Source organism: Canis lupus, chromosome 28, assembly GCF_011100685.1.
Source record: "Canis lupus familiaris isolate Mischka breed German Shepherd chromosome 28, alternate assembly UU_Cfam_GSD_1.0, whole genome shotgun sequence".
NCBI classification, from domain to species: Eukaryota; Metazoa; Chordata; class Mammalia; order Carnivora; family Canidae; genus Canis; species Canis lupus.
Genome location: NC_049249.1, coordinates 28,314,562 through 28,341,990, shown reverse-complemented (window position 1 = coordinate 28,341,990; position 27,429 = coordinate 28,314,562). Strand labels below are relative to the sequence as shown.

The window sequence follows — 27,429 nt, the reverse complement described above, 5'->3', positions numbered from 1 at the left end:
GTCTACCTGTCAGGCATCCCCAGTTCCTGCCATCACTTCTCACATGACCTGGTTTCAAGTCCCTTCAGCAACTTCATCTCTGAACAGAGATCCACTTATTTTCATAGTTCCAAAAGCCACAAGTGGGAGCCATCGGAAAGTTTGTACCGGTCCAGAGTATGGAAATCCTCCCCCTTCCCAGCAGCAGCATTTCTATCCTCACAGTTAGAAATTGGAGCAGCATTTCCTCCCAGACTTTAGGCTTATACTGGACTTTCTTTAAGCCAACTAAGTCTGTTTCACACATGTCAATAAGGCACACTCCCTTGGCTTCTCATTAGGTGGTTGCATGCAGATTAATCCAAACACTGAATCTCACTTATCTTTGTTATACTTCAATTTTCTTGATTCTGCTCTCTGCTCCAAATGTCAAAATCTATTTGTGTCTTTTAGAGTTTCTTTTTTCTTTTTGTTGATTTTACTTGCATTGCAGTGGTTTTACTTTAAAATTTTAGAGCACATTGGCCCTAAAAGAGCTAATGATCTAGCCCTCTCATTTCTTTATGTATTTATTTCCATTTTCTTTGTATGGTTTTTTTAATTACAGAAAGTAGAGCAAAAGTTATGAATGCATATTTCACAGAAAAGAACTACTAGTGGTTTATATATATCACTCTGATGCATAATAAGAGAAATAAAAATTACCCACCAAATATGTTAAGATCAAGAAGTTGTCAAAAGTAAGAAAGAGGCATGCTTTTACACTGTTGGTGAAAAAATAGAAAATTCCATGAGAATGTGGAATTTAAGAAATGAAAGGAGCATAGGGGGAGAGAAGAAAAAATAAAACACGATTAAATCAGAGAGGGAGACAAACCATAAGAGACCCTTAATCAAAGGAAACAAACTGAGGGTTACTGGAGGGGAGGTGGTGGGGAAATGGGGTAACTGAGCGATGGGCACATGATGTGAGCACTGGATGTTACATAAGACTGATGAATCACTGACCTCTACCTCTGAAACTAATAATATCCTACATGTTAATTAACTGAATTTAAATTTTAAAAATGAAAAAATTCCCATAAGAGTACTGTGAAAATGTTTTCTAGACTACAAATACAAATAAATGACTATATATGTGTATCTACATGTATGTATATATATGTATATATATATAATGGACATATCATTTGACCCCTCATTGACATTTTAGGAATTTATTCTATAGATAGACTCAGATGTGTATGAAATTAATTAGGCATGATGACTCACCCTACGACATTATTTATAAAAGGAAAATTGGAAACTACATAAATGTCTATCAATAGGAAACTGGTCAAACAAATTATGATACAACACACATGGAATATCATACAGTTGTTTTCATAAAGAGGGAATTTCTACCTATGGCCATGATGGAAAAACTAGCCTTTTCCCTTCATAATCAATGAGAAAATTGGACTGAAACAATTGTTTTCAGACATTGAAATATGGGCAGTGTAGGACTGTGATCCCAGAGAGAAGAGAAATGAAAGTGATGAGTGGTTTCACAATATCAACTTCCTGCCTGGAGCTGGGGGCGGGGGCGGGGGCTGGGGAGGCACTTGTTATACCATGGCACAGAGAGGGGAGGCCCAAGCAGATTATAATGGACTTGCACAAAGATTGGTGTTCAGAGAGGTTAAGATAACTGGAATTTGTGGAGCAGAATTCTAAAGAAGAAAGAACCATGCAGAGAAATTTTCTGGAAATCTTTATGGAGACCTCCCGAGTCTTTGAATAGTAAGTGTTTAATGTACAAAATGAGACTCTACAAAACTATGCAAAAAAACAACTGTCAGGGTAAGAAAAACTCAGGAACTCACACAGGATTTGGAGATATGCAAGTACCAACTAACCAGATTGGAGGAAATGCCTTCAGCATCGAAAGAATCCTAGAGACCCCCAAAAGCCCACGCCTTCGGAATAGAGCTAAAGAAGTCCTAAACTAAAAGCTGTTCTAGACACATTCTAACAAATTTTAAAACAAGTGTTGAAATGAGCTATTTCTCCAAGAAAATTAACTGTCTGGAAAATAAGACACACTTTTAAAGAGAACAAAATCCACATACTCACCTGCCTAATAATCACATGTTCAGTATCCAATCAAATATTATGAGACAAGCTAAGAGGAAAACAAAAAATGTCACCAATACCTAGGAGAAAAAAATCGAGCAAATAGAAATAGACCCACAAGTAATCTAGATGATAGAATGAGCAGAAAACAATTTTAAGACAACTATATTAGGGATGCCTGGGTGGCTCAGCGGTTGAGCATCTCTCTGCCTTCGGCTCAGGGCATGATCCCAGAGTCGCAGATCGAGTCCTACGTTGGGCACCCTGCATGGAGCCTGCTTTCTTCCTCCTGTGTCTGCTTCACTCTCTCTGTGTCTCTCATGAATAAATAAATAAAATATTTTTTAAATAATAAAAAAATAAAACAACTATATTAAATGGTTTCAAGGACTTAAAGGAAAACATGAACATAATTAGAAGAGAAATAGAAAATAGGAAAATAACCAAATAAAATAATTAAACTGAAAAATACAATATATGAAATAAAAAATTCACTGGATAAACTTAACAGCAAAAAGAAAAACTACGATAACCAAGACAGTATGGTATTAGAGTAAGAACAGATGCATGAAGTCCTGAAAAAGGTCTATGAATAGTGTCCAATTAATTTTTCACAAAGATACCAATCTAAGTTTATGGGGAGAAGAGTCTTTTCAACAAATGGTGCTGGAATAAGTGGATATTCATATAGGAAAAAAAATGAATCTTGACCCTGAATTCACACTTTATACAAAAAAATAAGCTAAAAATGGATCATAGCCCTGGACACAAAAACTAAAGTAATAAAATTTTCTAGAAGAAAAGAGAAGAGAAAGACTTTTGTGACCATGACATAGGCTAAGATTTCTTAGATGGGGCACGAAAAGAACACTAACCATAAAAAGAGGAAAAATCAAGTAGATTTCATCAAATATAAATCTTCTGCTCTTCAAAAGACACTATTAATAGAAAGAACTGGGAGGCAATGGACTATAAGAAAAGATTCATATATATGTGATATATATATATATATATATATATATATCACAAAGCATATGCACCCAGAATATATATAAAGAACTTTTACAACTCAATAAACCAAACAACCCAATGATAAAAACATGGGCAAAAGATTTGAACAGATACCTCACAGAAGAAGATGTACAGATGGACAACAAGTCCATGGAAAGATGCTCAACACCATTAGTTATTAGGGAAATGCAAATTAAAAGTACAATGAGATTCCACTGTACAACCACTAGAACTGCTATTTAAGAAAAAAAAAAAAGACAATGCAAAATAAGACTTGCTCAAGGTGTTCTGCTTGTGCAGAAGGACTACTTTGGGGACCAGAACCTCAATTAGACTTTCAGGAGGGGTCAGCCCAGTTTAAGTACTTGGCCAAAACAATACCTGGAGGTGCCAGTGCCTTGAGACTCAGAGAGCAACAAAAGAATTTTATGAACCAATCCATAAGTGAAAATTCTAGACATTTTATGACTCCATTACCTTGAATATAGTCATTTCAACAAACTAGGAATGATTTGCAGGGGATTCTGATATCGCCAATCCCCCCCTCACTTGACCCTAGAATAGCTAAGCGAGGGGCACACTGTGGGAGTTAGAAACAAACTTGGCCTCCAGCTCCAACTCTATCACTGAGTGGCTGAGACCTTGGGCAAGCTATTTACTGTCCAAGCCTCAGTTTCCTCATCCATAAAATGGGGGGTAGGGTGGGTAAGACCATCTACCTTCCCAGGGTTGTCATGAAAGTTTCAGTAGCACATGGCACATAATGTATCAGTAACTGGCTGTTGTTACTATTATTGTTAAGCCTATCAGACTTCCTCATGACCATGAGATGCCCCTGTAGTCTCGCGGTGTGCAGTGTCCCCTGCCATTCTGTGGTCATGCTTGCGCTCAGCTCTGTTCTACATCCGTCCCCTGCTCTGTATGGCAGCAGGAATGACCCAACAGACTGCATTTCCCAGACTCTTGTGTCAGCCAACGGGAGGCACCAGTGAGGAATTGGAAGGCAGGGAAAAGAAGAAGCCAGGGTGTTTCTGCTTCTACCTCTCTCTCTGCCCGGATGTCCTCTCCAGTAGCAGCTCCTCCATAGCTCTAGCTGTCACCGAACAGGGCTGCCTGATTCCAGATGGCACTGGGCTCCAGTAACACGGTGTCTTCCTTCTGTTTCTCCCGCTTCAGGTAGGAGTGGCATCCAGCCCTGACTAATCGGAGTTACTTCACCAAACCCTGTTTGTTACAAATTCCCTGTATTACATTCCCTCTGTTATAAATACCTGACGTGGTTTCTGTTTTCCCGGCCAGCCCCTGACCGTACAGGTGGTTGGTCACCTGGCATGTAGTACCCTTGGGACTCGCAGAACATTAATTGCCATTGCCTGTGTGCTCACTCAGAGTCCACTGTAAGCACCAGTTCTCTATCAATCGCTTTGCTGGGGAAGCTTTGCATTCCTCTGATCCTTTCAGTAAAATACCTGCTGCTAATTACTTATTACCCAAGGGGATGGCTTCTCTCTGTTTTCAAGCTTTTATGGCCAGATGCCTGGCTCTGTGTGTTTGTTTCTGGGGTTTGCCTCTGATAGAGGAACAGGAGAAATATTTTATCTCTTTCCTTTAGTTGAGAAGAGTGACTTCCTGATGGAGATCTGGGTCAATAGTGGGTTTTTTCTTCCTTGCCCTCAGGCAGGAGCCAGGTCCCTCCCTATGAAACACCTACACACCTCACCTGACCTGCCCAGGTCGCCCCCACACTGACCGCACATGGCAGCTCAGGCCTGTTGCTGTTGAACAGTTTCCCACACAACATGGTGCAGGGTCAGTTTGCATGGTCCTGGGTACTATGGGAGACACACGGGTTTGTCAGACGAAGGTAGCCACTTCCAGAAGCAGATACAGAATTCTCAGGGCCCAGTGCTAAATGAAAATGCGGGGCACCTTATTCAAAGAATATCCAGACAATGACAGCCGAGTGTTAACCCAAGCACATAGGTGAGGGGGCCATGTGCTCAGCTCTTTCCCCACCTCCCCTGGCTCAGCACCATGGAACTACAGGCTGCTTTAGGGAGACAGATGTAGGGACACCTAGAACAGTGCTGAATGAGATGGAATAAATGGCCAGCTGTGGGCTGTGCACAGTCCCCAGAACGTGACTGCTCCAAAGATAAAGGGCTTTTCTCCACAAATGGGCAACACGTGGGGAGGGTAGTAAGGGAAGAAGAAGGGACATGTGCTGACCTTGAAGTTCAGCCAGGGCAAGCAGACCTATTTTACCAAATTATCCAGCCGGGAGTCTGATCTCTACACGATGCCCACGTCATCCACCCCACCACACCCCCAGCACTGTTTTGGTCTTCAAAGCTTCCACAGCTCAGTCACCTTCTTCATGTGCTTTAGACATGTGACCTTGTGCTGTCCAGGAGCCACCCAAGACCTGACCAAGCTAAGAGGAAGAGAGAGTCCTTTAACCTGGGCCAACAGCCTATCAATTAATCACAACCTATCTGTGTAGGAAAAAAGAGAGTGAGCTCCATATAGAGACATGGGAATTGTCAGATCTACAGGCTGCATGAAGTGGCCAAAGGTGGACCCTGGGGACAAACCCGGCTCAGGGCTGGCACCTATGGGAGCCACAGACAGGGTGAAGCATGAAGCATACCGCTGCCACCTGCTATGTGATCCCAGGATAAAAGATTTCATGTCCTTAATCTTCAGTTCTATCACCTGAAAATTGGGACGATATCTATTTTATTTGAGGATTAAAGCTAATGTAGGTAAAAATGCCTCGCCTAGAGCATGTGCACTAATGGATTCTCAAAAAACGGTAGTTTGTATATATGGATACATGTGTCACCTATATGGCTCAACCCATATGTACATATATTGATATGAATCCGTTATATCTGTATATTTATGTAAATATTTCCTGTGTGTCTGTAAATATGGTCGTGTAGCCATTATACTAACCAACTTTCTCCAACCTCCCCCTACCAAGTCCAACAGCCCCTTCAAGCCAACTCTGCACAGTGTTCTTCCCTTGCCCTGGGGAGAAAATCTCAGGCAGGTGCCATCCTTCTCTGGTCACTCTTTGAAAACAGTCTTGCAGCCACTTTGAGTCCCAGGCACAATCTCATTTCAGTAATTAAACTGTCAGGCCCAGGGTCATAATCACTCACTGCCTACCATCACCCAGTATCACCCTCCTCCCCCACCCCAGCTCAGGCCAGCTGTAGCTGGGGAGGCAAGGAGCACAGGGCGGCCTCTTCATGCCCCAGCCTTGTGCTTCTTTTCCCCCCAACCTTCAACCACTCAGGAGCCCGCCAGGTTTGGAGGAGAGGAGAGGGAAGAGGAAAAGAGGACTTCCTTGTTCAGATGTAATCATGTGCTGCTGGATGTTCAAAACCCACTCATCCTCTTGAATGGGTGGGGAGGAGGGTGCTTTTTCTGGGTTTTCGTGAGACTTTCCTGCTGGGAACTTCTCTCCATCAGGCGTCCCTGACAGTTATGGGGAGGGGATATCTATGAGCTTTTCTCAGCAATTCTAGAAGCTTAGCAGGAAACACACATTTTCCAAGGTAAATCTGCATGGGTCACTGAGACATGGAGTTTCTTTCTTTTGAGCTGAAATTTTATTAGTACTTCTTATCTCCTGCTAATCAACAGGTCTGTTTGGCAGTATGTGGCTTTGATTATTTGTAAATGGAGACATGCATTCATTCATAAGCCGTGGAGTTTAGTCTATACATGGCCCAAAGAAGTAAATTATTATAAGAGTTCCACAGGAGAAGTTTCAAACAGGGAAATGGGCAGATCAGACCCAGATTTTAGAAATACCTTTGCAGGTGCAGTGGAAAAAAAAGGTTAAAGTGATCAAGAATGGAGGTGGGAAAGCCTGACTGCTCTAGCCACCTGGGAAGAGGCTGGTGAGGGACCATTGTGTATCATCCATCCACTTGTCCGTCCATCCATCCATCCATCCATCCATTCAACAAGTTTACTGAGCAGCTATAATGCACCAGGCCCTGCCCTGTGTGTTGAGGACTCAGCAGGGACAAGCCACAGAAACAAAGCCTGTCCTAACCAGGCACGCTATCCGCGAGGAACTAGTTGTTACACCATCACACAGATGAATGTGTGGTTAAGGATTGGGATGGGCACCAGGAAGACAAGTCCAGGGTGCTAGGACTGTAGGACAGGGTCCTGATGTTGATCACATTATGTTTTTAAGGTCTGGGGAGATAAGTAGCACGCTGGAAGAATGCATCAGCTGTAACCAGAAAGTCTGCCTCTCTTGATCAGAATGAGATGGGACTGGGTCAGCCTCTTGCACCCCCACAAGGTCCCATTCTCATGAGGGTTCCAGCAGCAGGATACGTGTCATTTAGTATTCAATAAGTGCATGAATAAATAGACACCTACAACCTAGTCTAGCATTTTATCTGTTTAACAAACACTTACATAATAACTAATTTACCATGTGCCACACACTGCTCTAAGAGCTTTACGAACATAACTCAGTTAATCCTCATAACACCCCTTAGCTAGTAAATATTATGACCAAACCCGTATTACAAACCATGACCCTGAGGTTTAAACAGCTTCAGCCTGGCTCCAGGGTCTGTTTACACACAGACTCTCAACAGGCTCTCAACCCACCGCTCCCACACCAGCAGCATCCACGTCACCTGGGAGTTTGTTGGAAATGCAAATTCTCAGGCCCAGCTAAGAAGGTCAGCACTCAAAAAGTAAAATAAAATAAAATAAAATAAAATTAAATTAAATTAAATTAATAAATAAATAAAATAAAATAAAATAAAATAAAATAAAATAAAATAAGTCAGCACTCCTTTCTCCACAAGCCCACGGGCTGACTCAGATACCTGCTGTAGTTGGAGAAACCCTGGGCCACACCTGCAGAATTTACCCAATCACAAGAACTACCTGTGATCTTGTTAAAGTGACAACTTCTTAACACCACCCCACCAACCTACTAAATCAGACTGGGTGGGAGAGGCCCTGGGAATCTGTATTTTTTAACAAATTCCCCATGGGGCAAGTTTTGGAAACATTCATCCAGGTTTTAGAAATTCACCACCACACTGGGAGAAAACAGAGAGGGCTGGACACCGAGTGTGAGTGTGGGTGTGCAGGCCGGTGGGTGTGGCTGCCCAATGGCAGGTTTATCTTTCCTGAAAGTCTGGTCAAACGCAGCTGCGGTTCCATCCAGGAGTTGAGAGGACAGCAGGTCGCAAGCAAAGTCGCAGGTGTCAATCTCCCTGGCGGGACCCGGGGTGCAGGCTGTGCACAGCTTCCTAAGCAGAAGAGCAGACTGTGTCTCCCGCAGGAATGTGAGCGCCGCCCCAGTCAGACACTCGCAGGCCAGGCTCGGAAGCCCAGTGCTCCGGGCAAAAGTGCCTTTATTGCTCTCTTGGACAAGCATAGATCATCCTTGCCAGGGATTTCCTGTAATAAATACCTTTGTCATCTTGACCAAAGAAGCTGTTTACCTGAAACGCCCAGGGCTGAAATATTACCTCTGCCCCACTCTGTGCAGTCACCTGGGCTCTTGCAGTGTTGGAGTTTGGGGGAGGCCACCTATGAATAGTGTCATGTCCCCTCCTGCTCCTGGATTTCTGTTTTCACCTACAACTGAAAACCAAGAGGGGAAGGATGAAAAAAAAAAAATGGGTATAAGTTGGCAGAACTTTTAAAATTAGCATTTCTACATTAAAAGGATAAATCCGGTCATGTGGCTTTTAACACAACTTTTAACTTATGATGCACTCCGGAATGTTCATGATGCTCAACCGCCCAAAACAGATGGAAATGTGCTAGGCTGGGCTGCAGAGGCCTGGGGTTTAGGTCCTGCTCCTGCCACCAGCTACCAACCAGTGTGGCCTTGAGCAAGTCTTTGAAGCTCCCCAAACTCAGATTATTTAACTGTCAGGTGATGGTAATCACACCCCACACGGCCTACCTCTTGGGCTCTGTAGGGGGCTCTAGGAGAACATGGCAGTGAAAACTGCTTTGCAAACTGTAAAGTGCTGTCCAGGTATAAGGGGTTATCGTGGCAACAGAGCAGGAATGGGCCCCATGCAGATCCCACAGCTGGAAGTGTCAGACGCAGAAGAAGGGGGGTGGACAGTGAAAAATCCCAGGGTGAGGGTGGGAGACATCCGCTCTGTGGGAACAGCTGACTTTCACAATGAAATCCATGTCCTCAGCTTATCAGTATGACACCCACTGGGCCATAGCCAAATGGACCCAGGGAATCATTTCTCTTCCCAGAATGAGTCCAACTCTGGCAGTACATATGTTACAGACATAAGAGGTCACATGCAGTGTCTGCTGAGGCCGGCTCACGCTGGCTTACAAGAACCACCTGGGTACCTCTTCCCCACTCCCACTGTCAGTGACATCACTTTGGTAGTATGAATTGGCCATGGTGGAAATGTTTACACCACAGGATTGGCAAACACTGCAAGTTGGGGTGCTTGCTTTCTTTTTTTTTTTTGCCCCCCCCAGCTCCCCCCCCCCCCAGAAAGCAAGTTGTTAAAAACATACCAGTGCACCGCTAGGTCGCAGCAGAGATGGGATATAGCTGTTGGAATCTGAAGGTCACTGCAGAAGTCAAAGTGTGGACAGGAAAGTTCTTCCTCCACTTGGGAGTAGGGGAACCACGAGCCCATTAAACTTCAGATTAGTATAGGGAGACCTTTCAGAGGAAAGAGCATTTATTTCATAAACCACTTACACAATGAGGGATTGCCTTCTCTCTATAAGACACTGAAGCAAGCCCCAGTCCCCTAATGCACATGCTCCAATATTAGACCCAGGGCCACCACCTCCAGGCAGTCTTCTGATATTCCTTACCATACTCTCCCATACTCTACAGGGAATTCCAGAGTCTTCTCAGCTCCTACATAAACAGTAGAAGGTAGTTTCTCAGAGATCGGGTTCTGGAGTCAGAATGCTCCAATTAAAAACTCCGATTTGAAGGACACCTGGCTGGCTTTGTAGGAGGAGCATGTGACTCAATCTCAGGGTTGTGAGTTCGAGCCCCACATGGGTGTAGAGATTCCTTAAATAAATAAATACATGGGAAAAAAACATATTCTGATTTGACCACTTACGAGCTAGTCATGGGACAGTCGATGAGCCCATCTGTGAAATGAGGCTAAGACTGGAGAATTGCCACGAAAGGGCAAATAAATGCTTGGGAAGTACCTAGCACCGTGCCTGGCACACAGTGAGCTCATTAACCCTGATGACAGCAGTTCCTCCGAACTACATCATTTCACGTTTCACAGACAAAAGCAGCGTCTCTGCAACTGGATGAAAGTTTCTTGAGGACAGGGGCCTTGTTTTCTCCATGTCTCAGTTGTCCCACAGGGGGAAGGCCTAACCTGTAGGAAGTCCCCTGGAAATCATGTGGGATTCAGTGGAACGAAAAGCAGGCACGTTTTTCCAGAACTTGGCCTCATCTGGGAGAAGCTGCCCGGCCAAGACTACACCTGTCCTGGAGGCAGCCAGTGTCCAGTGCCTGGTCTATACTGGCATACAAAGAGCCCACCCTCAGCCTTGGCTCAGGATACCTGTGAGGGGCCAGCCCAGCTCCAGGTCCCCATGGCATCCACCAGAGGCTCTGTTACAATTGCACCGCAGCCCTGTCTCCCTCTGCCCAATCCTGCCTTCCTCACTCCTTCACAGGTTTGGTTCCTAACCCACCGCCCCCCCCACCCGAGGAGAGGTCCTGCATGCTCACCTCTGCTTCAAACCCAAGGCAACACCCAGCACGTCTGCACCCCCATCCGAGCCAGGACCACTCCTCAGTGCCCACCTCCGCCATGTGGAAGAGTAGATGAGATTTCAGACCTCTAAGCTCACTGTCCATTCTCCCACCGATTCCAGCACATTCTCAGATGACCGCTTCCCCACCTGTATGCTGGCCACAACTTCACTAAGGGCTCCCCTCGAAGGTCAGAGGTTAGCAAAGCAACCCCCACCCTGGCCTCCCCACCCCCACCCCCGTTTCTTCCCTGGTCCCATGTCTTCCCAGTGTTGATCCTCCGTCTTGTTCAGACCTGTGTGAGATCAGATTCAGAAGCAGACCTTGAGATAAGAATTCATTTACAAGGGATTTAGTAAGGAAGTGCTTCCGAGAGAGAGGAGGGAAGCAGTGGGTGAGGTAGGGCAGGGAGGAGAGAGAGGAGAAGTAGGGTGCCATTCCACGTGAAGCCCCCGTGCCAGCTTGATCCCCCAGGAGCTCTGCAGAGTAAATCACACTCTGGAGTTTGTCTGGGTCTCCAAGCGAGGGAGCCGGGCTTCCAAACTCTTGCTCTAGTCCAACACTGGCTATGGACCACCCAGGGGATGTGAACTCTCAGGCATTTTCAGCCCCGTGCTTGGGCAAATAAATGGCTCGAGCGCCTCAAAGAGCCATTGGAAGCAAACCACCCAGAAGCAGGCGGGCGGTCATACACACAGAAGGCAAAGGGAGCCCATGGGTGTGGGCAGAGCTTCCGCAGCACCCACTACAGCTTTGCCGCTGATCCCTAACTCCAGAACGGAAAAACGAAGACTTTGGGGGGATCCTGCGCTGTCAGAAATCTCAGCCCTGCCTTCTCCTTGCTGTGTGACCTTGAGCCAGCCTCGGTACCTCTCTGAGCCTCAGTCTGTAGGATCAAGATAATAAGGCAAACAAACCATCGCTACCTCTCAGCGTCCTTGTGTGGTTTAAATGGAATTATGTGGGGCGAAGTGTTTTGCAAACCACAGGGGCTGGATTCCTGTCCTGCAAAATGCAGCCTGCTGTCACCAACATAATCAAGCCCCATTCCAAAACTCAGCTTGGGACTTCCTCCCTTCTCCCCAGCGCACTCCCCCTTGCTGACTTCATTTGCTTTCTCTCCTTAAAGGCTTCTATGTTTGCCCTGCAGGCTGTTAAAACTCCTAATTCAAAATAACCCGATAAAATGCTCTGGGGGGCTTGCTGGTTCCAAATAGATATACAAGGAGCAAGTTGGCCTGAAACACAAAACTTGGAATTCCAACTAGGACAGAGGCAGAAGAATGGCCCCAGATCGCTGAGCTCTCTGCAGCCAGCTCATTAAATCGTGTTCACGGGGACACCCAGCCCCAGGGACGAGGCCTGCTGGTCAGGGGCTGCCAGAGGGGCTCCTGGGGAGCAATCTCCACACATCTGACCTGGAAGCCAGCCCAGAGAGGACCCCTGGCCTGGGGTTGCAGTGCCCCCACCCACACTGCCCATCCTGCAGCTGAGGGCCCCTTCCCTTTTTCCTGGAGCTCTGCCTAAAGCTGACCCAGATCCATGGGGCGGCAACCCAATGCACTCCCACCCCAAAGCGCTGCTTATGCCTTGTGGAGGAAAATGCACCAGATCCCCAAGGGCAGGTGAAGAGGACCAAGAACCTGCTGACTTGATCCATTTTATCCCGATTTCTATCAGCCTGCTGACACGGAAGCACCACGGCAGCACAGGGACTGGCCTGGGAGCCCAGGTGTTTGGCCTGAGGCCCTCCCTGGCTTCACGGAGGACTCCTGGGCGGGTCACTTCCCTTCTCAGGGCCTCAGTGTTCTCACCTGCACAATGGGAGTATTATGTCTCCCATCAGCAGGGTTCTGAGGAGCACAAGGGAAGGAGGAGGCTGTCGGTGAAGGTGGAGGTAAGAAGAGGCTCAGCAGCGGCTTCCGATTCAGGATCACCTGCCGAGGGTTCTGCACGCAGTCCCCCCAGCGAGCCCTGCGGGATAACCATCACCCCCTCTGCAGATGAAGAAACAGGCCGGCTGGCTCCCAACCCCTGCTCTTTCTGCCTTCGAGGGAAGGCCCAGAGGGGGGCCCAGGTCTGGAGATATCAGCAGGCAAGCATTCCATCATTCATTCACTCAGTCAGGCATTCTGGAGCTCAACCACAGGGTGTGATGCAGGGAGCGTTTTCCCTCCTGCAGAAGCTTGGCTTCCCTTCGGTCTGGGGTCTGATCTGCGGTGGCCTCTACCATTTAGGTCGGGGCCACAGGACAGAGCCTGGGCAGAGGTGCCCCTGGGGGTCCTCGACCCAGCTGCTGTTGGACTTTTGCTGGGCACCTCACCAAGGCAGAGAAGACTTGCCCGTGAACTAACGGGCCACGCTGCAGATCAGCAGGTCTCAGCCTCGTGACAGTAACGACAAGAGCAGCAGTAGGCAGCTGGTGCCAGGCACAGAGCTGGGCACTTCCGATATACGCGCTCCCTCTCCTCTGCCTTCCTGTGAGGGCATTTGCTGTTCAAGTTCGCACAGCCCGTGAGGAGCCCTGCAGGGCTGGCAGGCCCGGACCCCCGTCTTTCTGCCTCCAGATCCCATGCTCTAATCTGCCACCACTCTGACCCTGACAGGCTGATGATTTTGAGCAAATCCCTCCACTCCCTAGGCCTCGGTTACCCCATGTGCAAATGACTAGAGCAGGATCTGCTGAGCTCTCTCGCAACTCTGACCATCAAGGGTCTTGATCTGAGAGACACAAGGCAGAGGGTGGCCGCCAGGACCCAGAAAGGACCTCCTACCAGAGAAGGGGACACAGAGTCCGGCTGGGCCGAGCCTCTGCTGAATGGAAGGGAAAGCCTCGGAATGGGCGTCAGCCTGGCCAGACAGCTTCTCCCTGGAAGCCAAATTTCTCAATGACGCCCAAGTTAAAGCCCCTTTGTGACATCCCCGTGGCAGGCTGCTTGCTGTAAGGGATCCCTGCACTAATGAGCTCGGAATGTCAAATTCCATCAGTCAGGCAGCGTGGACAGGAAGCGATGAAACGTCCCGTTCAGGGAGGAGGTAGGGCTCTCTTGCCTTTTTCTGTTTTTTAGTAACATTTGTCACTGCTACACATGAAAATAAAAACCAGATGGAATCCTGAGGGAGAGAGGGCCTTCCCCACCCCTGGGCAGTAGGACAAAGCCCAAGGTGGGCACCTAGGGTCACTGTGGCCCAGGAGAGGCTGCCTATCAGCTTCTCGGCAGAGCAGCCTCCTGGCCGGGGACACCTGATGGCAAACACCTGGCTCTTACCTGCCTCCTCCCTGCTGGGCCTCGGGAGGTTGTAGAGCAGGTGAGGAGCTGAAGTTTCCCCAGCTCTTCCAAACTCCATCCAGACCGTGAATGCTCACATCCCCTTTCTTCCTCCTGGTGTCTCTCTGTTCAGCCCCTAGGTACACAGCTAGGGTCACTCACCACACTCGTGTGAGGCCTGCTTGTAAGCTCAGGACACACTGGACGAAGACCCAGCCAGGACCACAATGTGAACCTCACCTCCTCCAGGAAGCCTTCCCTGACTACCTGCAAAGTCATTTTATACGTTATGACCAAGGTACCTAACTTCCCACTTAGCACCAATTTGCCCTGCTTATTAAATATGTCATGTGTGGCTTGCATAGATCCTCACTCGGGCTGCTGGCAGCTCCTAGGAGATACGAAGCACTTGGTACTTGCCCTGGGGACCGCCTTGGTCCTCAGCGCAGTGCCTGATTGATTACCACTGCTCTACAGATGTATGTGGGCAGAAAGCAGTGACCGCGTCACTTGGCTACGCTGTAAGCGCTCACATGCCTGTTGAAGGGCTCGTCTCCCGACCACCTACTATGTGCTGTGCCCTGGGCAGAGTATTTTAACTGCATTAACTCAATCCCACAACAACCCTAGCAGATGCTATTCCTCCCACTTTACAGATGAGGAGAAGAGAGCCATGACTTGGTCAAAGAAAGAAATAAAGCAGGAATTTGCACTCAAGTCTGCAGGCCCCAAGCCCCTACCCTTCACCACTTCCCATGTATGTATGATTGGAGGCTCATCACGCCTCTGAGGGGGGCTGAGAACAGCTTCCGATCCAGGAGGGGAGAAGGGAGGATAGAGTGGAGGGTTGACCACTGCTCCCTTCTCAAGCCTCAGTTTGCCACACAACTCATTTGGTTTCCTGCACATGGTGGTGCCAACTGACTGGATCTCCCCCCTCATCTTTGACAGGCTGCGACCCCACAAAACAGGAGAGGCCAGCGGCCAATGTCCTAGAGGCCCCAGCAGAATCTCCCTGGGCCTTGATTTGCTCATCTGCAAAGTGGGAGGGACCCTGCGTGCTCAGAGGGTTGAACAAAGAGAAAGAGGGCTGACCTTAGCTTGGGGACCTATGGAGGCTAAGATGGGATCTAAGCTGGGTCATTCCTACTGTCCCTTTTTTCTCTAGATCAGTTCCACCTTGTAAGAGCAGCAGCGCCCCAGGCAGCCACCACCAAAACAGCCGGCCAACAGAGTGGTGAGCAGGGCATTGGTCAGTGAAGGAGGAAGGAGGACCAGCTCTTGGAAGACAGTGCAGCCAGGCCCCTATTCCCCCAGCAAAGCCCTGAGCACTGCTCTGGATCTCTTCCTATATTTTCTCCACTTTCCCCAAGCCTCTAGTTAGAGAACATTCCAGATGAACTGCTTGTCCCCAAGCCAGGAAGCTCTCCATAGGTTTCAGTCCAATTCATCTCAGCCTTGGGGGCCTCCAGAATAGGATTGCCAGGCATCCTGTATATCAGAATATCTTATACCTGCTAAACATGTCCCACACCCCGTGTGGGCCAGCAGGATGTCCTCCACAAACAAGATTTAGCTTTTTTTTCTTGTTCTTTTTTTTTTTTTTTCAGGATTCAGCTTTTATCAATCAATAAAAAACATTCAGCCCTTTTAGAGCTCTTTTCTTAGTTTATCTGGGCATCCTATATTTTTATTGGCTAAATCAGGCAACATCATTCCCAGAAGCCAGGTATTTAGAGACCACTAACCACACCACACACCACACCCTGGGGGAAGGCAAAGTGGGTGGTTTCTACACAGATCACATAAGCAGTTCTGTGTGTGTGTGTGTTATGTGTGTGCCTGTGTGTGCCCCAAACCCCCTGGGAGTGTGCTCTGCGTGTAGGTAAGTATGAGCCTGTTTGGCACAGGGGTTGAGCTATCATCCTCATTCATCGCTGAACAAATCATAGTGGGAGAGGGGGTGGAGGGGACGACTCACCAGGATTTTCCAATCCTCTTTCCTGTTGGAATTGTTCCTTATAGACGAGGATCCCTCCTGTGAGGTCCACCTCTGAGGGTCAGAGGCTCCTCCTGAGGACCTCTACACATGCTGTTCAAGGAGCACCACAGACCTGTGGTGAGCAGGCTGAGCAGATCCTTTGGTCCAGCTCCTTCACTGTGCAGATGAGAAGCCCAGAGAGAAAGGGACTTGCCCAAAGTTACATACCCATCAGAGAAAGGTCTAGAACTAGAATCAGGGCCCCCTGCTTTGAGTCCAGGACTCCTCCTACTGCACAAACTGACTCTTTCTGAGAGCAGGACACAGTCACAAGAAAGCCGAACTCTCAAGCAGTCACTGGCAGCCACTTGATCCCCAAACCACAGAAATGATTATAATATTGGCTAGCATTTACGGAGCTCTTACCTCTTACTGTATGCTGGGCTCATTTAATTTACATGGCCAACTCCATGTCACAAGTTTTATGATTGCCCTCATTTATGGATGAGCAAACTGAGGCTGAGAAACTCTCCCCAGGTCACAAAGCTGTTAGGTGAGTGGCATGCGCTTTGGGCCCTGGTAAGAAGCTGGCATCCTGGGATCCCTGGGTGGCGCAGCGGTTTGGCGCCTGCCTTTGGCCCAGGGCGCGATCCTGGAGACCCGGGATCGAATCCCACATCAGGCTCCCGGTGCATGGAGCCTGCTTCTCCCTCTGCCTGTGTCTCTGCCCCTCTCTCTCTCTCTGTGACTATCATAAATAAATAAAAATTAAAAAAAAAAAAAAAAAAGAAGCTGGCATCCTCAATAAAGAGCTCAATAAATTGGGCTCCATAGACCATTCGAATGCCTCCGCAGCTGGCGGGAGGGAGGGCCCGTGAACATGGCCATCATCAAATCCCCGGGGTCCAAACCTCCTCTCTCCAAGTCAAAGGCAGCTATATGGTCTAGCCACCTCTCCTCTTGCCCAAGTCATTCATTGCAGCTAAGGTTCTTTTTTTTTTTTTTTTTTTTTTAGATTTTATTTACTTATTCATGAGGGGCAAAGAGAGAGAGGCAGAGGCAGAGAGAGAAGCAGGCTCCCCACAAGGAGCCTGATGCGGGACTCGATCCCAGGACTCCGGGATCACGCCCTGAGCCGAAGGCAGACACAACCACTGAGCAACCCAAATGCCCCTGCAGCTAAGATTCTTCAACCCACCTGACTGCGAGATCTTCCAAGACTCACGCCCTAGACAGGAGGTGGAAAGTGATCATGTTTCTAACTTGTAAGCCTTGCCTTGCAACTCGCCCCTTGAGACAAGACACTTTCTCCTCTTTCCTTCTGAATGGCTCTTCCCTATGCGTCCCCCACCTCCCCTCCCCCCCCCCCCCCCCCCCCCCCCCCCCCCCCCGCTTTCCCACCATCCTCAGCTCAGGCCAGCCACTTAATTCAGCAGCCATTTGTTCCAGCGCCCCTGACACCACACAGGTGTCCTGTGTGCGTACCTGCTTTCAGAAAAGTAAGTAGTTTTTTGGTGGGCAGCCAGTTAAGGGGACTAGATCCGGACAGAGAGCAGAACACAGCCCCCTCCCCAGGGGACTGCCCCTGGGCATGTTATCAGGTGCTCTTGAAACCCAACGCCTGGCCCTGTGGGGCAGCCAGGTGTGCCCCAAGACAAGGCTGGTTTTCCTCTCCAGGAAGAAGCTGCCTCTGTGGGGATGGGGGGAAGGGGCCCTGCTTCCTCCTGCCAGGTGGGATCTCCCCTCCGAGGACCCTCTGGCTGGATCTGCTTGATCTCTTCTCCCCCTGCCCCACTCCATTTCCCCCCCATTCCTCCTCATATCCCTCCTGACATTTCTGGATCACTGGGAGTTAACCTCCTCCCACCCTCCCCTGCATTCTGCTCCCCAAGCTTCCTCTAACTGCTGCTGCCCTGTGAGGTCCCCCTTCCCTCTAGGCCAAGCCCCTCATGCCTCTGTAGAGCTCTGTAGAAGATGCAGCTGGGCTTCATTCAAGGTCAGACAGCGCCTCAACTAAATCCCTGCTGTCTCATGTCTGCTGTGTGACCTTGGGTAAGATGCTGAACCACTCTGAGCCCAGGTGTCCTCATCTATAAAATGGGGATTAGAGAGTCCTCATGTCTGAAGTTATTATCAAGAGGATTAAATGAGATAAGGCACGTCAAGTTCAGAGCCCAGCACGGAGCACATTTAACGAGCATCACTGCCAACACTGAAATCCTAATAGTATCTTACAGCACAGCCATGTTCTAACGTCCCCCTGGTCTTGACTCTTCGTTTATGGTTTCCCTAGTATTGACTTATTGCAGCTTTATTTTTACCTTATAATTTGTTTGTACGTCATATGTATCATGAATTAAGCTTAATTATACTCCCTGCAGGCCACCTCAAATGTTTTTTGTCATGAGATACACAGACCCACGGACACCAACAGAAGTAACGGGGAGGGAGAGAGGGAAAAGGAAGAAGAGAGTAGAAGGAGGACTGGGAGGCGGGGTACTGAGCAGGTCTGGCTAGAGCCAGGCACCGAAGAGGAATGAAGATGAGTGAGGCCAGCCCTGCTCCCACATGCATCTTAGAGTCCATTGCAGAGCCTGGATTTACCCACTTAGAGAGAGGTAAGCATTTGGGGCAGCAAGGTGGAGAAAGGGTGGCAGGCTTTGTACAAGCAAAGGCTCCAGAGGGCTGGCTGGGCAATCCAGGTAGACTTCCTGGAGGTGGAAGATGTGGAGCCTGCCCTAAAAGCACAAGGAAGGTGTCGTGGGACAGAAAGGGGACAGAGGGAGGCATTTTAGGCCCTTGTGAGCAAACACTGAGATGAGGAACTTAAAGGAATCCCCAGCAGGAAAACACCCTACCCTTCCCCGTTGCCTGGACATAACACACACACACCCACATCCCCACACACATAGACACATACACACCCATACACACACACACACACACACACACACACACAGCTCTCTGGAGGGGCCTCTCCATCCCCTCAGCACCCACACTGTCATCCACACACACCCAACAAAGCTCCCAGGCCCTTGGCTGCAGCCTCATGGACCTTCTCAGGCCAGGCCTGGCACCTGCTGCCACCTTGGCATGCGACTCATAGGCTGCTGGGAGGGCCGAAAACACAAAAGAGGGTGGAAGAAAGTGAGGGCTGTGGGGAGACACGGCTCAGTGAGTCACCAGGACATCCCGCCTCGAGGGTCTAGACTCCAGACAGACACCACAAGGGCTCCTCCCTCTCGTGTCCCTCCCCCTTTGGGCCTCCTGTCTGGGGCACATGGAGGGGCTGCTGATCTGTCCCCAGAGGATCAACCCAGAAAGTCCCCCGGCTCTGCTCCCCCAGAAGCCTTCGAGGCCCCCACCCCACCCCCAACACCCCACCCACCCCCCAGCACTTCCCTGCCAGCCTGGCCCTACCTCAGCCCAGAAACCCATTTCCACTCCACCTTCCCAGCACAGGTAACCAAGGGGCTCTCGGGGCTCAGGGCTCGGGGCTCGGGGAAGAAACTCGAGAGCTCGGCTCCTGTTCCCCTTGAAACAGAGAACGAGGTCAGGAGACACATTTCCTAACTTTCAAAAAGAACTGTTTGGGATAATTAATCAACACATCACCAACACCAAGGGATTGTTTTATATCAGAAGACATATAATTAAGGAAACAATAGCAGGCTTGTTGTCTATTTTGTTCCTAAAGAATGCTAATTATGTTTAGCACCCTGACACATCCAAAGGTTCGCCCCAATTTTTAAAAATCAAACAGAACTTGGCTGCGAGGCATCTCTTCGCCTCTGCTTAGAACAGGGAGGGTCAGGGAAGCAAAACAGGCCTCCAACAGGTCTTCGTGGACTTTTTCGGCCTCTGATTGCTACCCCAGCGAGGACACTCGCCATTGCTAAACTGCACTCACTGTTGCTCAATTACACCTTCGGATCAGCACCTAATTTGCTTAGGGTGCAACTGAGCTGCTGTGGGTGGATTGGCTTTGCCAGGACACTACTTAGCAATGCAGCCACCGCCAGAGGAAATGGGAAGCCAGGCTCAGCAATGCTTGGAGAGGCTGGGGCCCCGTGGCCATCGTTTCCAGGGCCCCAGACCCTGCTAGGCCACAATGGAAGCAGCCCTTTCCCAAGACCCCTCGAGCCCTGCTAATGTCTGCAGTATGGCCAGACTGGCAACCTTAAGATCTTTGCTCCCGCAATGTCCACAATAGCCAAACTGTGGAAGGAGCCTTGGTGTCCATCGAAAGATGAATGGATAGAGAAGATGTGGTCTATGTATACAATGGAATATTCCTCAGCCATTAGAAATGACAAATACCCACCATTTGCTTCAACGTGGATGGAACTGGAGGGTATTATGCTGAGTGAAATGAGTCAATAGGAGAAGGACAGACATTATATGTTCTCATTCATTTGGGGAATATAAATAATAGTGAAAGGGAATAGAAGGGAAGGGAGAAGAAATGTGTGGGAAATATCAGAAAGGGAGACAGAACATAAAGACTCCTAACTCTGGGAAACGAACTAGGGGTGGTGGAAGGGGAGGAGGGTGGGGGGTGGGGGTGAATGGGTGACGGGCACTGAGGGGGGCACTTGATGGGATGAGCACTGGGTGTTATTCTGTATGTTGGCAAATTGAACACCAATAAAAAATAAATTTATTATTTAAAAAAAAAGATCTTTGCTCCCTACGAAGGAAAGGAGAGGCACCCACATTTCTTCCCAAGATGCCCACACAGGGATCTTCCTGGAAGGAAATTCTCCAAATGGGAGGAGGGCATTGGCATGTGCAGATGGGCCTGCCCCCATCCCAGATGGACTGCCTCTCTTCCTCATAACCCTGGGGTGGGGAGCCCAGACCCATGGGAGCATAGGTAAAGGCCATATCTACTCACAGATCAGCTCATGAGCTCATGGAGAGCAGAATTACTAAGGAATCATAGTGTTGTGGTTAAGCTGTTACAAGACTCTTATGAAAGACACAACCTAAAACTGTTACTAGGAAAGGTATGAGGTCTGGGATTTGCTTCAAAACAGCAACAGGATGGTGAGTGCCTGGGAAAGAGACAGAGAACAAGATTGACCTTGAATTTATCATGTGTATGAGTCTGCTCAGGCTGCTATAATAAGTGCCACTGACAGGTTACCTTAAGCAACAGAAATTTCTTGTCTCATACTTCCGGAGGCTAGAAATCCAAGATCAAGATGTCAACAGGATTGGTTCCTTCTGAGGCCTCTCTCCTGACTCGTAGATGTCCACTTCTTCTTGTGTCTTCCTCATATCGCCTTCCCTCTGTGTGTGTCTGGATCGTGCACACACATTTCCTCTTTTCTTTTAATATTTTATTTATTTATTCATGAGACACACACACACACACACACAGAGGCAGAGATACAGACAGAGGGAGAAGCAGGCTTCATGCAGGGAGCTTGACTTGGGACTCGATCCCCGGGACTCGAGGATCACGCCCTGAGCCAAAGGCAGGCGCTTAATCGCTGAGCCACCCAGGCATCCCATTTCCTCTTTTTATAAAGAACACCAGTCATGATGGGATTTTATAAGAACACTAGCCTACCCTAATGACCTCATTGAACGTGATCACCTCTGTAAAGACCCTATCTCCAAATAAAGTCACATTCTGGACTGGAGCTTAGGACATCAGCCTGTGAACCTGGAGAGGACAGGATTCAATTCATAACATAATTTTTGGAGATGGAGGGTGTATACCTCAAACTATGCACTCTGCAGTCTATAAATCTGTATTTTTTTTTATAATAATAAGAAAGGGAAGCACACAGGGAGGCAATGCTCCAAACAGTTGTCATGCCACCAGATGAACTCCAGGGAGATGAGACTTATTCTCTAGGCCTCAAAGAAAATCCTAAAACTCAAATCTGTTTCAGAAGAGACAAAGCAACTTTGAAGGTGGTGAACTTCCCAGCCCTGGAAACATCCAAGCCCAGGCTGCGTGATCACCAGTGGGGCCTTCTGTAGGATTCCTTGGAGAGGGGAGCTAAGCTTCTGACTCATGGTTGCAAAAAAAAGCCAATGCTGTGTTGGGCCACAGTGACAGAAGTACAGCAGCCAAAACACTGGTGAGAGTCCTGTTCTTCGTAGGACTGAAGGCAACCACCTGGATCCGGGTGCTCCGTTCCAGGAAGCCTCTTGCAAAGGAGGCATTAAGCATTTAGGAACGACAGCCTTACATCTGGCGAGGGGCAGCCAGGTGCTTAGGGAAGTAGAAAGCATGCCATGGCACCTAAAAAAGACTGTGGAATCCATTTCCACCAGTTTTTTTTTTTTTTTGCATCCTCCTAGAAAGATTATAAGCAACTTCAAACAAATATACACGCCCTTTATGTATTTCTTTTAAACTAATGGTATTCTCTGCGTACTCCTTTTGCTTTTTTCAGTGGACCTTTACATATCTTAGAGATCCTCCCATATTAGAACATTCTTTTTAGCTGCTGTATAAATTCTAGTCTGGGGGTAAATTATTTTACCAATCCCCTCCCGATGGATATTTAGATTGCTTCAAATATTTCCCTATAGCAAACAAGACTTACTAATTAATCTCATACATATATCACTTCATAGATGAGTGATTAAAGCTGTAGAATAAATCCATATAAGTAAAAGGGAAAAGGAAGAAAGGGAGGGTGCCAGGAGGAAAAGAGGGAGGTAAGAAATGCCTAGAGAGAGGCGCTGGGCTCCGGGGAATGGCTCTCCACCCTTCCTGGAGACAGATATGGAAACATGGATAAAAAAAAGCACAATCAGACAGGCAGCAGAAAGGATATAGGGTCAGGGTGAGCTGTCTTAGTTCCTATCTCTTTGGGTGACCCCAGCACCACCCCGGTTTCGCGTCTTTGGTAGAAGAGAGCAAGTCTGGGACTGGGAAGGAAGCGCACAAGGGCCTCTTCCGCCCCAGCTGCCCTCCATCGCCCCATTCACTTGCACTAAAGAGAGAGGTTGGAGAAAGCAGTGGGCAGGAGGTCAGGGACAAGGGACCTATGGCGGAGGGAAGGCATAGGCAGATGTGATGTAATGCTTCTGAAGTGCTGGCCCACAGCAAGTATTTGAGGCAGAAGCAATGGCTACTCACTCCCTGCTCCCAGTTGGCCTACAATCTAGCACAGGGGCCAGGGAAGGGGTCAGAGCTTCTGAGATGAGCATCGGGGCCAGATGCAAACTCCAGAGGCTCCTGGCCTCATCTGTTCCCTTTCCCGGGGCCAGGAATCTAGTAACTTCTCTGGACTGTTCTTCCTGGGGTTTACAATGAATTTGCTCTGAAGAAACCTGTTCAGACAGATGATGGACAGTGAGCAAATGAGGACCTAGGTCATGAGGCTGCACATACAGATTACACATGTGCATGCTAGTCCAACTGCTCCTCTTCTGGCCTATAGTATATTCTAGATAAAAATCTCCTTCTCAGCTGGGAAAACTCAAGGTTGGGGCAGAGGGGAGCAGGTTGTATGAGTGGCAGGAGGGTGGGCAGAGAAGAAGGACCTTGAAAGTGCTCTGGCTTTCCATAAAATTCAGCACTGACCACCCCACCCCATGCCACCCCAACACACACACAACCAGGAGGCCCCTGGAGCTGAGGAAGACCCTCTGGGTTGTCCCAGATGACCAATAGGGAAAGTGACATCTCCATCAGTATGACATGGTTTCCGAAGCTGTGGCCTCCACTTGAAGCGATCCACAGCATTAGTCACCACTTCTGTTTCTCATGAAGACACAGGCACAGTCATTTAGAGCAGAGGCCAAGAAGCGGTGCAGGGTGAACCCTTTCTAAGGCAGACCAAAGGGGGCCAGGGAGGCCAGGAGAGCTAGGGCAGCAAAGCCAGCTGCACCCCCAAACCCTTACACGGCTCCCACCAACACACAGCCCTGCCCTCCTGCTGTGCTAACCCTATGCTCGCCTACACACACACACTCTTGCAGGCTCTCACGAATGTTCCCAAACACTCATGCACTCCCAAACATTCACATGCACACATGCCCTCGCAGCTCATTACTTGGCTCCTCCCCCTCCCAGGCCTGCAAACATACTTGCGGTTACCACCCCTCTGCCTGACTCCAAGTAACTCCATAGTGGCAGATAACCAGGGCTGTGGCATCCAGAACCCCAGGCTGGAACAAGGGCAAGGGGCAGTCCCTCGCTTCCGCCCTGTGGGCACCCAGTAAAGGAAGGACTAATCAGAACAAAGCTGACTCTCAATAATAAAGGCACCTTCAATAATATCAGAGCCAACACACAGAAAGCCCATCTGAACTCAAGTGTGGGGAATACAGAGTGTGCCGGGCTGCTGCCTAAGGGGGCGGAGGGCTGAGATCCAGCTCACACCTCACTCTCCTAGGTACCCAAGGAATGCCTCTTCCTCAGCTTTGTAGACACAGGAGGGGCTGCAGCCTCCCCGTCCCCATAGCCTTGTGTCCACTTACACATCCATGTGTGTGACCCACCTGCTGTGTAAGCACATTTCAGGTACAGCCACCTGTGCATGCTAGGTACACAATCAAAGTCAGGCACAAAACTCTCTTCCTTAGTATGTTCATTCCAAGGGGCCCAAGCACAGATCCTTCAGCTTGTCCTTGTCCTGGGCTGTGCTGCTGATCAACCCCCATTCCAGGCTGGCACCCCATAGGCAGGGCCGTAGGAAACCTGCCTCAAGAACAGGATCCAGTGAGCAGGATCCCCCACAAATGACTCCACCTGTCCCCTGTTACCCGGCAGTAGGATGAGGCCTCTGCCCACACAGTCCTAGCTGAGGGGAGAGGCTGGGCATTGTGGGGCCCTCTAGGTGGCTGAGAACATGGCCTGCCCACCTTTGGAGTCTGCAGTGGGTGCCTGTGGGTATCTCAGGAGAAAAGGAGGCACTGTCTCCAGGAAGCCCTAACTCCTACCCCTCAGGACCTTGCAGCCTCTTGGAGTTAAACAGAGGGGAGGCTATGTCCAGGTCCACCATTTCTAAAGAGGCCAGGCCCTCTGACAAGGCTGCAGGTACTGATCCACCCCCTTGCCCCCCTAACCCCCCCACGCCCCCCACAGGTGGGCCCAGGGAGCCCAGGGGAAGGACAGGAAGCAGGCCTTGAGTCTCCTGGCTTTAATGACCTCACTATGTGGTGACTGCTGACTTCCTACTTTCCACGAACTCCCTGCGGGAAAGGGGCTCTCCCACCTGAAGAGACCTCATACTGGCCCAGGAGTCCCCACGTCTGCCCAAGTACCCTGAAGACAAGCAAGGGGAGGGGGGAGGACAGAGGATGATGCCCCAGCCAATAACCCCCTCCTACCTCCACCATTCACCCGGGACAGGACAGGGTCCAGCACAGAACCACCTGCCCACTGCTGGGGGTCAGGGGTGGGGTGGGGGGGCAGTCCTGGCCGCCTGCCTGCCCCCCAGTTCCAGACTAGCTCCTCGGGTTTACCGGGGGGAGGGGAGGAGCATCCACGCTCTCTGGGCAGCAGAGCGGAGCCCCGAGAAGTGACCCCGTTTCTGAATGAAATTGAGCTGCCATTTTCATCTTCTTCCCAAATGTCAGCAGCGTTAGATCAGATTAGGAGCTAATCTCTTGCCAAAATTCATTTCCGAACAAGAGAGGTGGCCGCGGGCGGGCGGGTGGAGGTTGGTTGGTTGTTTCAGTATCCCTCCCCCGCCCCCCCAGACGCACACACTCTCCCGCCGCCGCTGGGGTGGCAGTGGGGGGTGGAGGCCGAGCAGCCCGAGGGGCCTGGGGCAGGTGGCCCGCGTGGGGATGGCAGGCCAGCCGCCCGCCGCGAGCCCCGCAGTAGCGCCGAAGCAGCGCGATTCCTCTCCGAAAGCTCCGAGGGCTCCGAGGCCCCAGGATGCGCCCCCGGAGCAGAGGGGGCGAGGCACTAGAGGGCCGCAAGCCCACACGGCATCCGCACCCGCATCCGCACCCGCATCCGCACCCGCATCCTCCCTGCTGAGACCGGGGTCCCTCCCCAAACCCCTCCCCCAAACCCCCATCCTCCCACCCCGCCTGCCAGGGCGGTAAAAGGGAAAGGCAAGGCAATTGCACCTAAAGAGAGAAGAGGAAAGGGGGGAAATAAATGCCCAAACGAACTGGTCAGTACCTTGCAGGCCTCATTTGACAAGTGACCAGCACACAGCCGCTGGCCTGAATGCATAATTACCCCCACGCGAAAATTCCCCATCTAATTTGATATTTGGTTCTTTGCAGAAGCTATAGCCTTCGTAAATAATATACAAAGTAAGAAACCTAATCCCGCCTGCTAGAATGTTTAATTCATCATTATGCGAGCTAATTGGAAGGTGATTATATGGTAATTGCTCATTAGTGGTGTATATTTATCGCTGTACCTTATGTCAAGGCCATGGGAATTGTGTAGAGTCTGTTCTCTCATTTCAAGGATCAGTTTCAGAAGCAGGAGCGAAGCAGGCAAGATCAAGTTCTTCCTGACGTCAGGTCCAGCAGAGGGCTATGGAGACCCGTGCTATATATAGGGCCTGAAGTGGGCTGGGGGCAGGGGTGGCCTGGGACTGGGCTGAGGCTGGGAGCCGGGAGGTCCGGGGCAGCCAGCCCACCGCCAGGAATCCCCGGCTTCCCAGGGAAAGAGAGGAAAGATGGGGGCTGGGGGCCTGGATCCTTGTCCAAGCGCTAGCGCATCCCCCACTCCAGGCACCCCCTGGGCCCTACAGGTGCGTCTGGACCTCTGGGCTTCTGCTGGGAGGAGCCCTTATCCCTGCGCTTTCTCTCGGACTCCTCCCCGGGTGTGCCGAGGGGCAGCAGGTGTGGGGTAGAGAAGGGGACGTGGAGGCTTGATGTGGACACTGGGTAGGAGATGGGAGCGAGAAGGTAAGGTTTGATTTGGAGGAGCTAGAATTCGGAGCGCTGGAGGCTTGGGCTTCCTCCTCCAAACGATCCCACAAAAGTGGGCCGCCTCCTACCTCCCAAAATTTTCTCCCAATTCCCCCAAGAGAAGCGGGGCACTGGCCCGACGTGAGAGCACTGTTGGTGCCTAGGGAGGGGAACCGTGAGTCGCTATGGGGGAGGAGGCAAGGCCAGGGCGAAAGAACCCTAGAAGCGTGAAGAAAGGCGGGAGGGAGGTGAGCCCAGCCCGGCCCCAAGGCCAGCGCCCGAGCTGGGAAATTGGGAGAGGCGGGAAGGCAGACCTGAAATCCCGAGGGAGCGGAGGAAAGACGTGTCCTGGGTCGGCGGGCGGAGGTGTGGGCAAGGACGGGGCGTGGGCCTGCGGCCGCAGCTGGGAGGACCGGCCCGGACGCTAGAAGCCCAGC

The 27,429-nt window shown here is 49.9% G+C and overlaps 1 long non-coding RNA gene across 3 annotated transcripts; it reads right to left on the bottom strand.

Moving 5' to 3' along the window:
- Positions 1 to 6,723: 6,723 nt before the first annotated feature.
- On the bottom strand, positions 6,724 to 27,429 carry LOC102156401. Of its 3 annotated transcripts, XR_005380662.1 has the most exons (4): positions 16,136 to 16,735; positions 14,155 to 14,290; positions 9,661 to 9,811; positions 6,724 to 8,745 (listed from the first exon to the last, which is right to left on the bottom strand). It is a non-coding gene; the product is annotated as an uncharacterized LOC102156401 (long non-coding RNA). The 3 variants fall into 3 exon arrangements; XR_005380664.1 differs by lacking the exons at positions 14,155 to 14,290; positions 16,136 to 16,735 and adding an exon at positions 26,494 to 27,429; XR_005380663.1 differs by lacking the exon at positions 14,155 to 14,290.